The sequence below is a fragment of the Grammomys surdaster genome, unplaced genomic scaffold (assembly GCF_004785775.1).
Source record: "Grammomys surdaster isolate TR1022 unplaced genomic scaffold, NIH_TR_1.0 188, whole genome shotgun sequence".
NCBI classification, from domain to species: domain Eukaryota; kingdom Metazoa; phylum Chordata; class Mammalia; order Rodentia; family Muridae; genus Grammomys; species Grammomys surdaster.
The window spans coordinates 9,278,772-9,295,949 of record NW_021604633.1 but is presented as its reverse complement, the minus strand read 5'-3'; the positions used below and the strand labels follow the sequence as shown (position 1 = coordinate 9,295,949).

The following is a 17,178-nucleotide window of genomic DNA, read 5'->3' as shown; positions in this document are numbered from 1 at the left end:
CCCCTCCCCCCCTTTCCAGTTTTGAGACACATTCTTGTTATGTAGTTAGACAGGGTTAGAATCGAGTACCAGACTCCTTATCCTCTTGTGTGTTGGTATTACCTGTGTGAACCCATGTCTGACTTTTATGTAACAAAGATTCTCACCAACATCTTCTCCAATTATTATCCATTATAATTTATTGGTCATGTGGCATCATGTGCATATTTTTCCTCTAGTTGTTGAGTAGAATATGTGGTAAGCTTAAGCCCTGAAGGATGCAGACTTGAACCTGATCAAGGTTTCTCCTGGGAGGAAAAAAGGCACAAGAATCCAAGGGACTGGGCAAATCCTCTCCCACTGTGGCAAAATTAATGTAAATAAATAAATAAATGAAATAAGCTGTCTAATACCTTAAAAAAAGAATAGGGATTAGTTGTGTTCTACCAGTTTTTGCCATGGTGATAAAAAAAATTTCTTCTTTGAAAATTTAGTTTTAGTTTTGGAAATATAAACATTTTAGTAACATGAATAATGAACTAGGCCTCTTGATTATCTAATTGAATTGTAGTACAGTTTGATTTTTGTGAAATAATGTCTGTTTAAATACCGACTGGCCTTTTGACTGGCATCTATTAGGTTGCCTGACTGATACTATCCATTGTTAGAAAGAGACTAGTAATGGAAGATGGAAGCATCCACCTGTGGAGCCCACCTGCCTCTTCATTGATTGTAAATCACTTTTTTAAGTGAGAAAGCCAACACTGTTATCTGATTCATTGTAAGTACATATTTATGAACTTGAATAGTGTATCCCTTGAACATTTTTTCTGATGGATAGCGAAAATTTCAGAGAAATTTAGGCAAAAATGTATAGAATATAATTTAATGGTGAAGTTTCAGGAAAGAAATATATATATGAGAGAGAGAGAGAGAGAGAGAGGGGGGGGGAGAAAAGATGAAGGGTCGATTTAGAGTATAAATAGCAACTTTGCCAACAGATTGTAGTAATTACTACATTTTCAGAATAATAATGAACATTTTTATGTTACAGAATAACTAGATTTTCTTTTGAATTGTGATGCATTAAAAACAATTTAATTGAGATAAAAATCCCATGAACATGTCCTTAAAAATCTTTTAAGAAAAATCTAGCTCATGACTCTTGGAAAGTTGAGGCAGGAGCATTACCATGTTTTTAAGGCCAACCTGGCCTATATAGTCAGTTCCAGAGCTACAAAGTAAGATCCAGTCTCAAACAAAACGAAACGAAACAAAACAAAACAAAAGATAAAAGTTACAGCTAAGTTGACACACATGTCATTGGGTGTGGCTATGCCCTGCTTCCCAGTAGTCTTGCAAGGATACCAGAGTGCCACAGGTTACATGGGGCCCATGGAGTCCTTGCTACTGACAGTGGGGAAGGACAAGGAACACTCATGTTCTGACATGAATTTATCACCTAAGACACTTGCATCGAACAAATTTAATTTAAACGCTAAACTACTGTCTGGGTTTTTTTCCCCATAATTTAAGCTCCTAGAGACAATAAATACAAACCTAGGCACTTCTCATGTTTTCCGAAAGAATATATTTTCCATTCATTATGATAGTTTTAAGTTTTCCATAGTAAGGTAAATTGTGGGACTTATATGCATATCTTTTTAAATACTAAATAACTAAATAAAAGGAAAACCACTTCTGTTAAGGAAGAAAGAAATTTGCTAAACCACGGAGTGTAGCTAGTTATTTGCATATGATAGAGTGCTTTGCACATCAGTAAGTTTGGAAACACCCACAACTTTATTTTCTCTCATTTCCTCCTGGCCTATCATTTCTTCGAGAAACTTCTAACTTTGTCATTTCTGTTTCTGATTGACCCAGTTACCACCACGAGGATGTTATTTTAAGTTTCCTTTAGGTAAAGAGTGTTGAGTGTGTAAGGCATGGCATTTCTAAACATGGTTCAGGTACAATGACAGGAAGTGGATTAAAAATTTGAAACTTGAAATTAAAACTCAAATAAATGAAACTAAAGCAGAAAAACAAATCCACACAAAGTTATAAAAAAGAAAACATTGATTTTTTAAAATGGTTTATGAATTCTTACTTTCCTAAAATACCTGTTTTCCCAGAAAAACACATATGAAGTGAACTACAAAATTCAATGGTTTGGACACTATTTAGTCTTCACAGGTATCTGATTACTGGTAGAATTCCAGTTGATTTTTAGTTGGTGTGTGTGTGTGTGTGTGTGTGTGTATGTGCTTGCACACTCATCATGACACAAGCGTGCCGATCAGAAGACAACACTTGAAATTCTGTTTTCTTCATTACTGTGAGATCTAGGGATGGAACTGAGGTCGTACTTGTACACAGCAAAGAACTTTGCTGAGCCGTCTTGCTAGCCCTCAAGCATTTATTTTGATCCCAAACTTGTTCTTTCCAGTTCCTATGCTCTGCTTTGTGCTCAGGTGCTCACAGTCTACCCTGATTTTCTAGTGTTGCAACTCAGGGATCAGAGATATATCTTTCATCACCTTTGAGTGCCATGGCTATCACAGCTAGGGTTCTGAGAGTGTTTGCACCAGGGGTTGCTTTGTCATTTATCCTCATGTTTGAATGAGATGTGAAGATTTAATGAGATGTGAAGACTTATCCCATTGTTCACTCTTTATACCTGAGGAAGTCCATGTAGAGGGAAGGCACCCATGGTCTTTTGTGGAGAAAATGGCAGAATTTCATTTCCACAACTGCCACTTTTCCCAAAAAAGAAAAACAACACTATTAAAGTTTGATTTTATTTCTTTCAGCTTGATACTAAAAATGGAGCCTCTGTTCTGTTTATACGCAAACATGTGAAATAGACGTCTTAATCTTGGGGCATGTAAGGTCGAAAGAGGCCAAGTGTTAGAAGCCTTGCTGGAAGCTTCATACATTCTGTTCTCAGGGCCCTATAGGTAGAAATGGAAAGAGTTAACATGATGCATCATTACAGAGATAAAAAAGGAAACCTTCAGTGTTCTGTGCCGGTGGCCTTTGCCCTGGAGCAGATACTGAGGGCAGAATCAGCATCCTGGTGCATTTGCATCTGTCTGTTGCTCAGGATTTCATACATACAAATCTGAGAGAAAGTCCTTCTGCAGAATGACACATTGCTACTGGTGTGCAAGGAAGGTCTTTTTGAAATATAAATGCTATTAGATTCATTTTCTTTTACTAAAACATATAAATCATGCTCACCTTTATCGTTAACTAGAAACATACGGTCTGTTCAAGTCCCGATTTTAATTTGTACCAAGAAATTGTTGACCTAAAATAAAGATTTGGCTAACAAAATACATATTTAATTTAATATCTTTATCTGTTCATCTATGTATCTGTATCTATGTGTCTATCTATGAATCTATGTATCTTTGTATCTATCTATCTATCTATCTATCTATCTATCTATCTATCTATCTATCATCTAGCTATCTTTATATATATCTACCTACCTACCTACCTATCATTCTGTGTACATATAGATATAGGTTTATAATCTAGGCTCCGTCAATGAAATTGAATAACATTTTCACACAATCATGATTATATAATTTACTTTTTTTGAGTTAGATTTTATTTTATTAAATGTTATTGTGTTATATAGATGGTTTCATCTTAAAACATAGAAATCAACTACTAATCAAATTGTGAGAAAGACAAATGTTTCTTTCTAATAAATTTAAGAAAACTATCTCACTTGCTATGAGGGTCTTGAGCGACTTTTCTGAATCAATAAGTTTTGAAAGCATTATTGATTATCATGTTAATAACCAGCATAGTTTATTGCCTTCCTGGAGAAAGAGCCTTTCAGGAGTTCATTAAATGCATGGAACCTGCAGATGCTTGCTTGTCTGTGTCTCTCCTTAATAGGCTGAGTCCTTTGGGTCAGTTATTCTTAGACTCGGTATTTCTCTCTTATGGCATTGCAGGTCTAAGATTAGCTTGTTAGGCGTTATCATACCATCTGAGTTACCTCCTAATATAACTCTACACTGGAATGATTATTTATAGAAAGAGCATTCTGTCATTTTTGGGTTATTTCTAGTAGTTTAAATAAAGAAGAATAACATTCAAGTGAAACCACATATCCTTTCCTGCTGTCAAACAACTTGATAACTCTGCTTAAGGGTCAGCCGGGCTGCTGAAATGAGACCTTATGTGGCTGCCGTGTCCTTTTATCTCTGCCACCTTGGGGAAAGGGGACGGCTTTGGGTAGCAATGTATAACGCTTGTAGCAAGCCAAAGAGACAGCCTTGATGCTTTCTGTCACAGAGCACACAAGCCTCTGGGAGATGATGACAACAAGAAACATGGTGTATTTTTAGAAACAGGCATTGCTAAGCTCTCTGTTTGGTGTTAATGTCACTCATAAACAGAGCTCTCCAGGGCTCTTGACCCTTCCTGTGAACGTAGCATCACACACACACACACACACACACAGATGCATATGTGCATACACACACCATGCATACACATGCACACACTCATTGATTAACTATGCTAGAATGATTCCATTATTTAAGAATTAAACCACTTTTATTATATAATCTAAAATTCTCTTCAGTTTCTCTACTATATTAATTACTAAAACCCGTGGAGACTAGGTTTCAGAAGTGAAGTATAATAGAATGTTATATTAAAGGCACACTGAATATAAACAATGACTATAAATGAAAATGTATTATAATAAATTATGGTGCCTATAAAAATGTTATCTGTGATTCCAACTTTATTGCAACAATATATAAGATAGAGCTATGGGATATATGTTATATTGATTTATTACTTATTTAAGTGGATGAGGTATGAACAATATAAGTATAAATTTTACTTGTTCTGGTATAACTTTTGATGAAGTCAGTAAGTTTCAAATACAATTAAGTGAGTAGTTTTGCATATGAGAAATTTCTTATTTTATTTCAACTATGTGCTTAATTCAGATCTGAGTAATTGATACTTTGTTCTCAAATTAGAAATGTGATTTTCTTCTGTTAAATTTGCATTTTATGTTCTTAATTTAAGCTAACTGGTTGCTAAATGATGAGGATATTAAAATGATATGTTAATATGTTTCATGAGTCACAGAGCTTGAGAATAGGTAACTTAAGAAATCTTTAGGAATATACATAATTTTATCATTACTTATGTCTTTAGAAAGGAAAAGGTTTATTGGTTTACAGGTTACAGTCCATCTTCTTGGGAGGCCAGAGCAAGAGCACAAGGCTCAAACCTGGAAGAAGCAACAGAAGCACAGACCACAGGGAGAAATCTTCTTTTCTTGGCTTGTTTCCCTTGGCTAGTTCAGCTAACTTTTTTATGCAGCCAAGGCCCACCTGCCTAGAAACATTTGTGCCGTCTGAGGGGTGAACTCTCCTGCAATTAACAATCAAGAAAATATGCCACAGACATGTCCACAGGCCACTCAGAGGGAGAGAGTCTGTCAACTGAGGGTCCCTCTTTCCAGGTGCAGCAAGGTGGCAACTAAGCTTACCATCAAACTTATAAGTTGAATAATATTTATTAAAAATACCAGTTGGTTTTTGTAAAAGAAAATTGTAATTGTGCCCAATATGGAAGTATCCACTGGCAAATACGCAAAGTAAAAAAAAAAAAAAAAACAATAGAAAAGATATAGGAATGAAAATATATTAAAAGAAGCTGAGACTGAGCACAGGAGATATCTCAAGTGGCTATAGATGTGTTCCAACAAGCTGGACAACCTGAATCCTAACTTTAGGACTCACAGAGATTAGTTGTTGTCCTCTGAACTCTACATGAGTGCTATGATACCCAGTGCCTTTACATGAATGTGTATTCACACACACACACACTGTAATAGAAATTTAACAGAATCTTGCAGTCCCTGCAGAGTAGAAGCAACTGGAAGGACATGGCAAGTTGCACTTACGTTCTGAGTTAATTAACAGGTTGTATGTTTGGAAAGGTGACAAAATTGAAATTTCAAGAACCCATAATAAAATAGTCATTCAACTGATTTTCCACAAAATTCTTTGAAGGACAACCATGGGCCAGTTATCATTCTTGCCACAGAGGACATTACTGTGGAATAAGACCCACGCCATGTTCATCTCCAATTACCTCTGCCATTGGGGAGGGATGGCGTAGCCTTGAGTTGTAGGTAGGTCAGAGGCCAAGCAACACTAGTATCCAAGGTTCTCTCTGTTCACCAAGATAGCATGTGAGACTAGGAGAAAGGAAGTGCTCTGAAGGTGACAATCACTTGCTGAGCCCTCGCCTTCCCTCGCTTTTTAGATTTACTTTTCATTTGCTCTTTGAGAGTGTTGTACAATGAGTTTTGATCATATTAACACCCTCCCCAGCTCTTCCCAGATCTCCCTCCCTCCCTTCTCCACCCAATTCTGTGTCTTCTTTCCCTCCACCAAAGTCAATTTTTGCTGTTTTTGGATGTATAGGTTTCTATTGGAGTATGGTCAACTTTTCAGAGGCCACCCTCTTAGAGAAAATTGACTCTTTTTTTCCCCTTAGGAGCTACCAGTTGCCAATAGTTCCTTGGATAAGGGTGGAATTTCAAGCCTAAGTCCCCTCCCTATGCTGGGATTTGGTCTTGTTTGGGCTTCTACAGGTCTTATGCATGTGGCCTTAACTACTCTGAGTTCCTTTGTGCAGCTACTCTGTTGTGTCCGGAAGATACCACTTCCTATTGTCATCCACCACGTGTCTTTACCACTTCTCTTCCACAGTGATTCCTGAGCCTGTAGAGGGAGAGGGTGCAATATATATGTTCCCTTTAGTGGTAAACATTCTGTATTCTCTTGTTCTCTGTACCATGGCCAGCTATGTGTCTCTGAGTTAAAGGTTCACCCTTGTTCTTTTCAGCTGTAATCTTACCTTAGCATAATCTTTTGGCCTGAACAGTGTGAAGTGTAGCTAGTAGTTTTGTGAAGCTAGGAATCCATCCTTCCTGGAGCCCCCAAAGAGAAACAGCAGTGTGTCTGTAGTGGCTGAACTGGAAGTCTCAAAATATGTTCTCATAAGCATAATATTTCATGCTTTCTAAAAGGTCTAAAGTAAAGAACTCATCACAAAGGCATTTATTTATGTACATGCTTTGTACCAGGTGTTTTACTCAGGTAAATGACGGGTCACGTAGCATCTCTGACAGATGAAGTATATTTTTGAAACTAAATGTTTAGAAAACACAGTCTTCATTCTGTTGGCAAACACCTAGATTTGTGACAAATTGTTACTACAGTTGACTAAGGAAATATTTAATGGAGGCGACAGATCTATTTAAAAGATAGGGTGGGCAGCAGGGAATGCAAAGAGGTTTCCCTTACATGTTATGGTTTCTTGAGGATGGGGAGCAGTGACTGATAAGCACACTAGACTGGCAAAACATTTCTCTGGGCCTAATGTGTTAGCTCATGTGTGTGATGCCTCATGGGGTTTCCCCAAAAACATTCCTAGTCAGAGGGAATGAAAGCAGTTCGTACAGAGCCAGGGGTGCTTTGAAGCCATTTTAATCTCCATTTGCTTCTGCCCTGGAGGAGTTGGGGAAGCCTTCATTATCACATACATGAGAACCATGGGAAGGTTCTCAGCTATGATTTTCTCCAGCCTAGAGACTGGGACTGAGCTAAACTCCTGGGCAGCATTGCTTGTGGATTCACAGAGTAGTTTAAGGAAACCAGTTCCTGGTAACATGATTTACCCCTAAACATGAATCTCATTCAATCAATATTTTTTAGTACTTTGCAGTTCTATTTTAAAGGGTGTCTTTGTTGATGATGATGTGTTATTATTGGTCAGTAGAATGATACACATTAACCACTCCACACACCCTCCCTCCCCCCCCCCCCCAAAAAAAACATACAGAAGGACTATTTCCTTTTTCTAAAATGCTTTCTTTTCTGTTTCAGCTGTAACTGTCTCCTCCCCCCCATTGGGCAAAACTTTACTCTGTAAAAAACTTATTAAATGTGCTCAATACCTAACACAATCACCACTTCCTCCCTGTGACACTGATTATCAATTTATGTAGGTTCCACCTCCACAGGTCTTTATCATCTGCTTAGAACATTTCCATTCTGTTTTACATTGTAACATTTTAATTTACATCTGTCCCCATACTTAAAAGTTTAAAAAGCTGTCCCCTTATTAAAACCTCTTCAAAGAAGAGGATCTTGCTTTGCTTCTATTTTAGACTCTACAGTACCTAGCATGTAACACTCACTCCTTGGGACATGAATGAGTGTTTGAAGAGAATAATGCTATTGCAACTATGTTATGATAAATAGTACAATTATTAAGAATTTACTTCTTCGTTTATGTCTAAAATAATTCCTCAGTGTCCTTGTAAATTTGAAAAATATAGGTATTTGGGCAGTTGGGCTTTTTCATTATTTATTGTAAAATATCAATCAAGAATGACATCCATTAACGTGCAGTGATCCATGTCTTTAATCCCAGCCATAGGGAGACATCAACAAGCAGATCTTTGTGAATTCTGGACTAGGCTACATAGCAAGTTCCACAACATTCATGACTACATAATGAAAGCCTATTTAAAATAGAAAGAAAAAAAAAAGTAAAAGGAAAAAAACCTTCCAGTGTTTACACACACACACACACACACACACACACACACACACACCATTTATATGTTTCAGTTCTGAAAAAAATGAAATTGGGAATATGCTCATTTAATTTGATTTTTCAATGAATAATGCCAATTGAAATTTCCTAAGATATGCTTCTGCATTCAAAATGTAAAGTGTGAAATAGCTAATTTAAGAATGCCTGAATATAAATGTATACATTTTTATCCAAGTAAAAGAATAAATTTTGTGATGAAAATGATTACAGGTATAGGTTTATTTTATTAAAATATTAGATCATAGTTAATATCCATTTTTCTTCAACGTTCTTATGTAGAAATACTTAGAGGATAATGGATTTTTCTGTTAATGGTATCAATTTCAAATAAATCTTTCATTGGAAGTGCCGTTTAGCACAGAGATCATCCACATTTAGTAAGTTATATTTAATTGGCCCCATTCTTAACAATCAGGCAGGAAAAGAAGTTTAGTAAGCAAACATAAGATAGCAAGAGTGTCAGTCATTTTAAAATATATTCTAAAGCAAAATGTCAGAAGGAATTCACATCATGGGGTCTTAAGGAAAAACAGATGGAAGGGGAATCAGTTTCTAGGAGAAGCAATTCAAAGAGAGAAAAGAAGTAAGTATAGTTATGTCCGAGGGAGAAGAAAGTCAGAGGTAAGAAGTAATGTCGGCAGGAAGGATATAACTTTTATTGTCATCTTTCTGCTGTGAATTAGTCTTAAATCAGTCACATAAATACATAAAATTAAGTTAGTTTATATTTATATTAAGTGTGGACCGAGGATAGAGTTTGTAATAGTTTTACAACACAAGTGTTGAGGTCTGCTGACTAGACTACAGGGAAAGATATAAATCTTGGACATCCTTTGAGTGACTTTGTGAATACTACAATTGTGTTTTACCACCTTTATGAGTCCAAGCTAGGGATCTGACATCATGATCATATTGAGATGAGAAAAATCAAGATCTATCTGCCATTTGATTTGGAATTTTCTTATCTCTTTACTAAAACATAAATAAAAGGATAAAGATTGCTTTAATCAGCTTCCCCGGGCCTTTTAATTTGCAGTTCATAAGCATTGCCCTTTTGGTTTGTTTCCTGAAAGATGGATTGATATAAAAATGTTAGAAAAAAATATCTGAGTATCCAACTGAACTTATACTGTAAGAAGACAAACCTCAAACATCTGATCCTTAACTAAAATGAAACAGGGTTTTGTGGGTCACTACCCATGATCCCATACTAAATGGGAAATTTTCTACATCGTTGACCTGTAAAGATCAATGATCCTATGAGAATTCAATTTTAGATGACGAGAAAACATACTGAGTTGTTTTGGTGACATGGAAACAAACATCTTTCCATTGATTATTCAATGTCCGGCCAATTTCCCTGGGCACTGAACCAACATAGAGTAGAAAGTATCCTTATGTTTAAGCAGTCATGTATGTGAGATTAGCTTCCCTCACATCCCTGCCAATGCTGGAGAGCATCAGACTTTAGATAGTTTGCCAAATTGAGTGATAAAAAAATGATACAGCACTACTATTTTTATATGAATTTCTCTAAGTAGTAGTGGACTTCACCAGTTTTTACACAATATCTTCCATTTAGGTTTTTCTGGGGAGAAACAATTCCAGGAACATAAGGACAACTAAAGGAAGGGTCTACCAGTGAACACTGCTCCTTTTCTATCTCGGGAAAAAAAAAATCTCATGATCACCTCATGAGATATATAAAACAGTCAATGAAATTCAGTACCTTGCCATAGCCAAACCTGTTATTAAACTAAAAATAGAAGAGGAAAGCAAGGAAAGCTCAAACTCCATTTGATACTAAGCATCTCACAGTAACATGAAATCATACTATCAGGCTGGAGGGATGGCTCAGTGGTTAAGAGCTCAGGCTGCGCCTGCAGAGGACTTGAGTTTGATTCCCCAGCACCACAGGATGGCTTATCACAGTCTCTATCTACAGTTTCAGAGGACCTGACACACTCTACTGGCCTCTGTGGAAAAGAGGCACACAAGTGATATACTGATATGCATGATGGAAAAAAATACCCATACACATAAAGACAAGTAAACAACAACAGAAGAAAAACCCAAACTCCTTTAACATAAGCACATATTTTGGGGGAGGGAGGGAGTAGTCCTGGTCGACATCCCAAGCCATGCATGTTTGATTACAAACCAAAAGAATGGGAAAGGAAGACAAACTAACGGAACTAATGAGGGGTTGAACTCTACTGCTTGGTACAAGGTCAGAAATATACTACATGAAATAAGTGAGAAGCAAAGCAAAACAAACCAAAGCAACAGCAACAACAACACAACAACAATAACAACAACAACAAAATGTAAAATGCCAGAAACACAAGTGTAGCACAGCAACAAAAGAAACCTTTAAAGGGCAAACAAAATTATTGAGAGGCCACAGAAGAAAGCAGGACCAGTTTTGAGAGATATCGTGTTCACGAATCGAAAAGCTGTATATTAAATCCTGCTTATTCAAAAATTAATTTTCTAATCTCATTGTCTATAAAATGGCTAATTTGAAGACATGAATGTTTGCTGTATAAGAATGTAACAGTCATAGTGAGTGATTTAGACAATAGAAAGTGGATACCACTTCAACACTAACTCTCCAAGCCATTAGATTTTTTACTTATAAATAGCCTGTTATCAATTTCTTCTGTGCATTTTGGAAGTTTGTCAGCACAATCTCAGTTAAGACCCTAACAAGGGAACATGGCATGTTGATTTTCAAACTCAGCATGCTAGTTAGTATGGACAAATGGTGGTGTTTAAAAAAGCAAAATGATAGGCTATATTTCAAGAGATATTAAAGTATATTAATAATTCTTGGTTTTAAGTGGGGGGATGGTTAAATGGATTGCAAGAAATAGAGGGGGTTATTTTAATGATTATATGTGACAATGTTTATAGCACATATAATGCAGACAGGGTAGACTCAACAAAATGGTTTGGGTTGATTAATATTTTGTTTGTAAATTTATAATCATTGATGTATTAATTCAAGTGTTTATTTTTGAAATATAACAGCTGTCCAGTTGGACAAGTTATAACTTAAAACTAACGGGTTATAACTTAAAACTATAACAAAACTTATCTCATTTCAGTACGTTATTCTTAAGCTTTTGAAGGCTTGGGAAGAAAGGGAACAATTGAAGCACATATTATTGATAATGCTTACCCACTTAAAAGATATAGTAAGACTCACAGGAAAGAGTCAGATTCGCAAACATCACCAAGGAAAATATAAGACTAGCCATGACTGCTAGGAAGAAAATCAGGTATGTCTGCCCTAAAACTTCACCAATGTTTGTCTCTGAATAGACTGTCTGGCTAGGAAAGCCCTCTGGATCCTTCTGTTCTCACTTCCCTAGTGCTGGAGTCACAGGCCTACATCATGGCTGGTTGCTTTTCACATGCATTTTGGAGGATCCGATAGGGATCCTTTTACTTACAAAGCAAGCATTATCAAGTGAACTACCTCCCTAGCCTCAGCAGTTTAGAAGAGAGGGCTATGTACCTCTTCATGTACATTGACAGTAACTCTGAGTCCAAAGGAAGATAATCCCATGAATGTCTGTTTATGAGTCTCTTGATTTTCAGTAATACAGATTTTACATCTAAAACTTGACCTACTCTAGTTTACCTGAAAGTTACTGAAATTCAGAATTCTGTTCTTTGTCTAACTTGGATTTTGAACATATTACATTTTCTTAAAAGCTTTGTAGTCACACTTGTATATGAAGAACTTTTCAGTAGTTGTTACAGCTTACCCAGTTTAGTTTGATAACAATCATAACAGATTTCCTCCCATATATAAAGTTTCATGTCACAGAGAAGACACCTATTGAGGAATGTGTCCTTAGATGAGTGTAGTTGCCTTGGCATAACAGAGCGTGCTTACGCAAGCCTAGATAGTGTAGATGTTACACACCTAGGCTTTTACTTCTTCACCATAAGCCTGGACATTGTCCCTCTTCTGTACTGTAACAACAGTAGGATGATGGTCAGTACTTTTGTATCTGAATCTTTCTGCTTTCAAAAGAGAATACAGTAAAATATTAGATGCTAGGAATTCCTCAGGTCTAACACGGTTTTATGGTCTGTTGTCACATTTGTTGCTTATAATTGATGGAAAATCTGGTTAAATTGGAACCTGGCAGTGTGTATGTGTGTGTTTTTTTTTGTGAATATATCAAGGTACACCTATCATTCCTATAATAATAATAATAATAATAATAATAATAATAATAATTGATAAGTGATAATAATAAGTGATTTTTTCTATCTTTATAGGAAAAGCATGTAGTTCTAAAACATATAAGTGTAAGTAGAAAACCTATGTGCTAAATTTCTTATAGCTTACAGTTAATCATTTTGTTCCCATTTTAATAATGAGGACTACTGTTTGGTTTTTACAAATGTAAGGTTTTCATAAAAGAATTCAACATCTTTCCTCCTTATCTGTGCTTGGGAAAAATAATATCTAATGACCATATTTGAATCTTCCCTTTGCACTGAGGATTTCTCTTCAGTATTAAGCATCAAAACTCATTCTGAACCTAGGAGAACAGGAAAACTTTTAGTTTATTAGGACCATAACTGACATTATTGTAAGAAACATGTCAAAGAAATACTGATACTGAATATAATATTATAAATTATGACAAATCCATTGCTTAATAGACGAAGAATTATTTTTAACAATCTTGCCTGGCCCCAAATTGTTTTATTCAAATCATTTTTGTAACAACAGAATTTTAGGATAAGTGTGTCACAGTCCCTTAGGAATACTTTATTCATAACTTTTTCTGAATCCCTGCTTATCATTAAATCTTTAAAATTTAAAATAGAAAGAGCTTATATTGGTTTGAAAGTCATTTTATTGGGCTTTACAAGAACTATGGATGGTATTTAGATCATGCCAAAGCTACATGTTGCAATCAAGATAACAAGAGTTTTCTTTTTTTCTTTCTTCTTTTCCTTTCCAATCTTTTGAAATGTAATGCATGGAAATTTTTCTTTCATATGTTAAGTGTAGCTCATTGCTGAATATAGTGTGCTTCAGTGAAGTATTCATTTCTTTGCCAAAAACACATCCGTCATTCACAAATATTCAGTATTCTGAGAATGAAAAAATTTTTTAGCTGCTTGGGTAGCCAGTTTGCAAAGATTTCTAACTCCCAGAATGTGAGATGTGATATGGATCCAGGGCTGAATGTTAGCTTCCAGCACAGAAGATGGAGATGTAGACGACTGAACACTACACACCACAGTATCCTAGACCAGGATTTGTAGCCAGTTATCAGAACGGCAGTTATTTCTGAGATGTTTAGTTTGTGTGTGCATATGTTTGTGTTGCATGTTTGCATGGATCTATGTGTGTGCATATGCATATGGAGACTGGAGGTCATCTTCAGCTGCCACTTCTCAGACATTGCGTATTTTGAGACACTGAGGTGTAGCTTACTTAACAGACTTGGTTGGGAAATTCCTGTCCCTGCCTCCCTACCTGTCCTGGCTTGGCTTGTTTTGTTTTGTTTTGTTTTTTTTTACATGGGTTCTTGGCATCAAATTCAGGAATCAAATTATCTTGATTGCAAGGCAAGTGTTTTACTGACTGAACACTCTCCTAACCCTTAGTGAGATAAATTTTAGAAAAAGATAAGGGTGTCATCTTCAAGAACACATTAACATCAAATGTAATGTTTTAATACTAACTAAACTACTCACAATTCAACTTAGGAAGCTTAGGACCTAGAAGATTGACCAAAGCCTAACAAATGACTAATAAGTATTAAGGACTCGGGTGAATGAAGGAATGAACAGATAATTGAAGAAATACCTGTTTGTTGTGACATTGCAGCTATTCATATGCTTTTGACATTTAAATGGCCCAGGCCTTTTATGGTGTATTTTCTGAGCATAGAATACATAAAGGATATGTTTTAAGCACTATTTTTTCTAATTTAATAGTTGAAGGGATTCTTAACCTTCTTGGTAGGTTGTTTTATGACTCATAACTCTTTGTATGAATATTAACTAAGTCATATTCAAACACAAGTTTCTCCAGTGACACTTAAGGTATGGGTTTTTTTTTCTGTTTCTTTAGATAAAAATTTTTTGCTGTTTTACTTTGAAACTCGTCATCTTACTTGCAGTTCCCTTGGTAATGGGCCACAGTCTTACATCCTAATTTGTTATACATAGTGCAGTTAAAACAAAAAACAAGTAATTACTTTATCCCTTTATTTCATAACATTTGAGTTAAAAGAAACTTAAAATAGATTTTTTTCTGGTTAGATTTAGTTAAGTTCACATTCATTAAAAATATAGTCTGGTCAATATCCAGCCACATTCTTGGCTTTTTTTTTTTTATTCTGGATATCTGTGGTCATTAGTGACTTCCATCCAGAGTTGTTACCTTACAGTCCTACTTAGTCTTTCCACAGAAGTAACTCCCACAGAAAGCCCTACCCTTCCACCTCCCTTTGCTTCAGATGTAAGCCCTAGAAGAATGTTATGATGTTCCAATTCTGAGAAAATAAAACAGGTATCCTCCCTAGCTGAATTATCACACATCTAGCAGAACAGTAAAAGGGATAACATGAAAAGATTTAAAGATCGATTCCTGATCTGAATTTTTTGTGTGTGTGAAAAACAAATCCATTTGCACTGTTTTTACATACTCTAAACCATTAATATTTGGTTTGAAGCCTGGTTTCTTGGCTCACAACATGTAACCACATACATAGAGATATTGCTTGCTAGTGGGTGAAAACACAAACAACCAAACAGGTTATGATGTGAAGAAGGTACAAGAGCCTATAAACACCGAGGCCTTTACAAGGTTCTGCCTCCATTTCTACCTTCTACAGCTGGCCCTCGACTCTTTCTACAGACCAGGAGAATTCAGAGAATGTGTTATGCATTGGATTCTGAGGATGCTTCAATTACTTGTTACTTTCTACGGCGCCACTCATGGAATGCCTATTCCCTTACTCCTGGTAGGACTGGGTATGAACTGAGAATGAGAAAATAAAGGGCTAGCTTGTGAGAGGCACATATGGCTGGGACTTATCTGTTCCCCCTCCCGCCTCATCCTTTATGTTCTCAGAGTCTAGCCTGGCTGTCAACACACCATATAGAATATATATGTATGTATGTATATATTCTACCAAATGAGCTTGGAGCTGTTACATAACCTATTACATAAGCTACCCCCCTTAGTTCCTGCTTTCTGCCCTATCTTCTTTCCCATACTGTTTTGATCAGGAGTCTGTCACTCATGGTGGACCAGCGCAAGATAGGATAGTATACCATAAGTGAAAGCAGGCCTTTAAGGCTCTCTGTAGTTTTCCATTCTAAACCCAATGCCAGGGTGAACAGTATACTTTCAGTGTAGAGTTGAGGAGAACAGTGAATAAGAGTCTTACTCAGACCCTGGGGAACTATTAGTATTAGCTATGCTTCTGAAGTAGGGGATAGAATGGCAGCTTTTCTGGCTAATGTACTGTTGTTGTTGTTGTTTTGGTTTTCATGTTTATGCCTTTGAAACACAATTCTTGCTTCATTTTCTTTCCCCAGTTCATGTACTCCCATGTACACACAATTAATCTTATGAGTTTTTTTTCACCAAACACACATATATCTATATGATTATATCATCACATATTCTATATGATTTTTAGTCAAATATTTGAAGCCATTATTTATCCTGATTTTGATACCTCCACACTTCTTGATCATGTACCTTCCAAGACAGAAACAATTTAACAGTTCTGCAATCTGCTCGTAACTCAGTTACTTGGAAATCAGTTTTCTTTAGTTTCTTTCATGATATTTTTTTAGTTTAATCTTAGTTTGTGTTCATGTATAGATGGATATTTTTCTTGTCTGTACATGGTCTATGCACCATGTTGTGCCTGGCGCTGCAGAGATCAGAAGAGGGCATCAGAACATTTGAGTCTGGAGGTACAGATAGTTGTAAGCTGCCATGTGTGTACAAGTAATCAAGCCCTCCTCTGAAAGAGCGGCCAGTGTTCTTAACTGCTGAGTCATCTCTCCAGCCCCAAGAATCTCTTATATAAAGTAAGTCAGAAAGCGATTCGGAATCCACATGACCCTGTGTTGACTTTCTATGCAGTCCCTGATTCCTGTGTGTTAGTCTGCAAGTGCATTTTTCGTGAATGTCCATCAATTCTTTGAAGTTCTCAAAGAAAAATTTGAACATTCTAAATGCAAATTTATGACCATGTTGATATTCAATATCTGTGTTACCATCAAAGACCATGTGGATATCCATGGTCTGTGCTGCCACCTCAGACGATATTGGAGTCTGTGGCCTGTGCTAATGCCAAGAGCCATAGATGCTGTTTGTGGTCTGTGCAGTGGCAGAGGGCTTTGTTGATGTCTGTGGTCTGTACTGCCACCAGAGACCACCCTGAGGGCCATGGCACATACTGTCCCAGAAACCATGAGAATGCCCATGATTTGGGCTACTGCTGACTATAA

The 17,178-nt window shown here is 36.4% G+C and overlaps 1 protein-coding gene across 6 annotated transcripts in view; it reads left to right on the top strand.

Annotated features, from left to right (window-relative positions):
• Positions 1-17,178, top strand: part of Hdac9 (histone deacetylase 9) — an 818,562-nt gene that overhangs the window by 364,937 nt on the left and 436,447 nt on the right. The window lies entirely within an intron of this gene.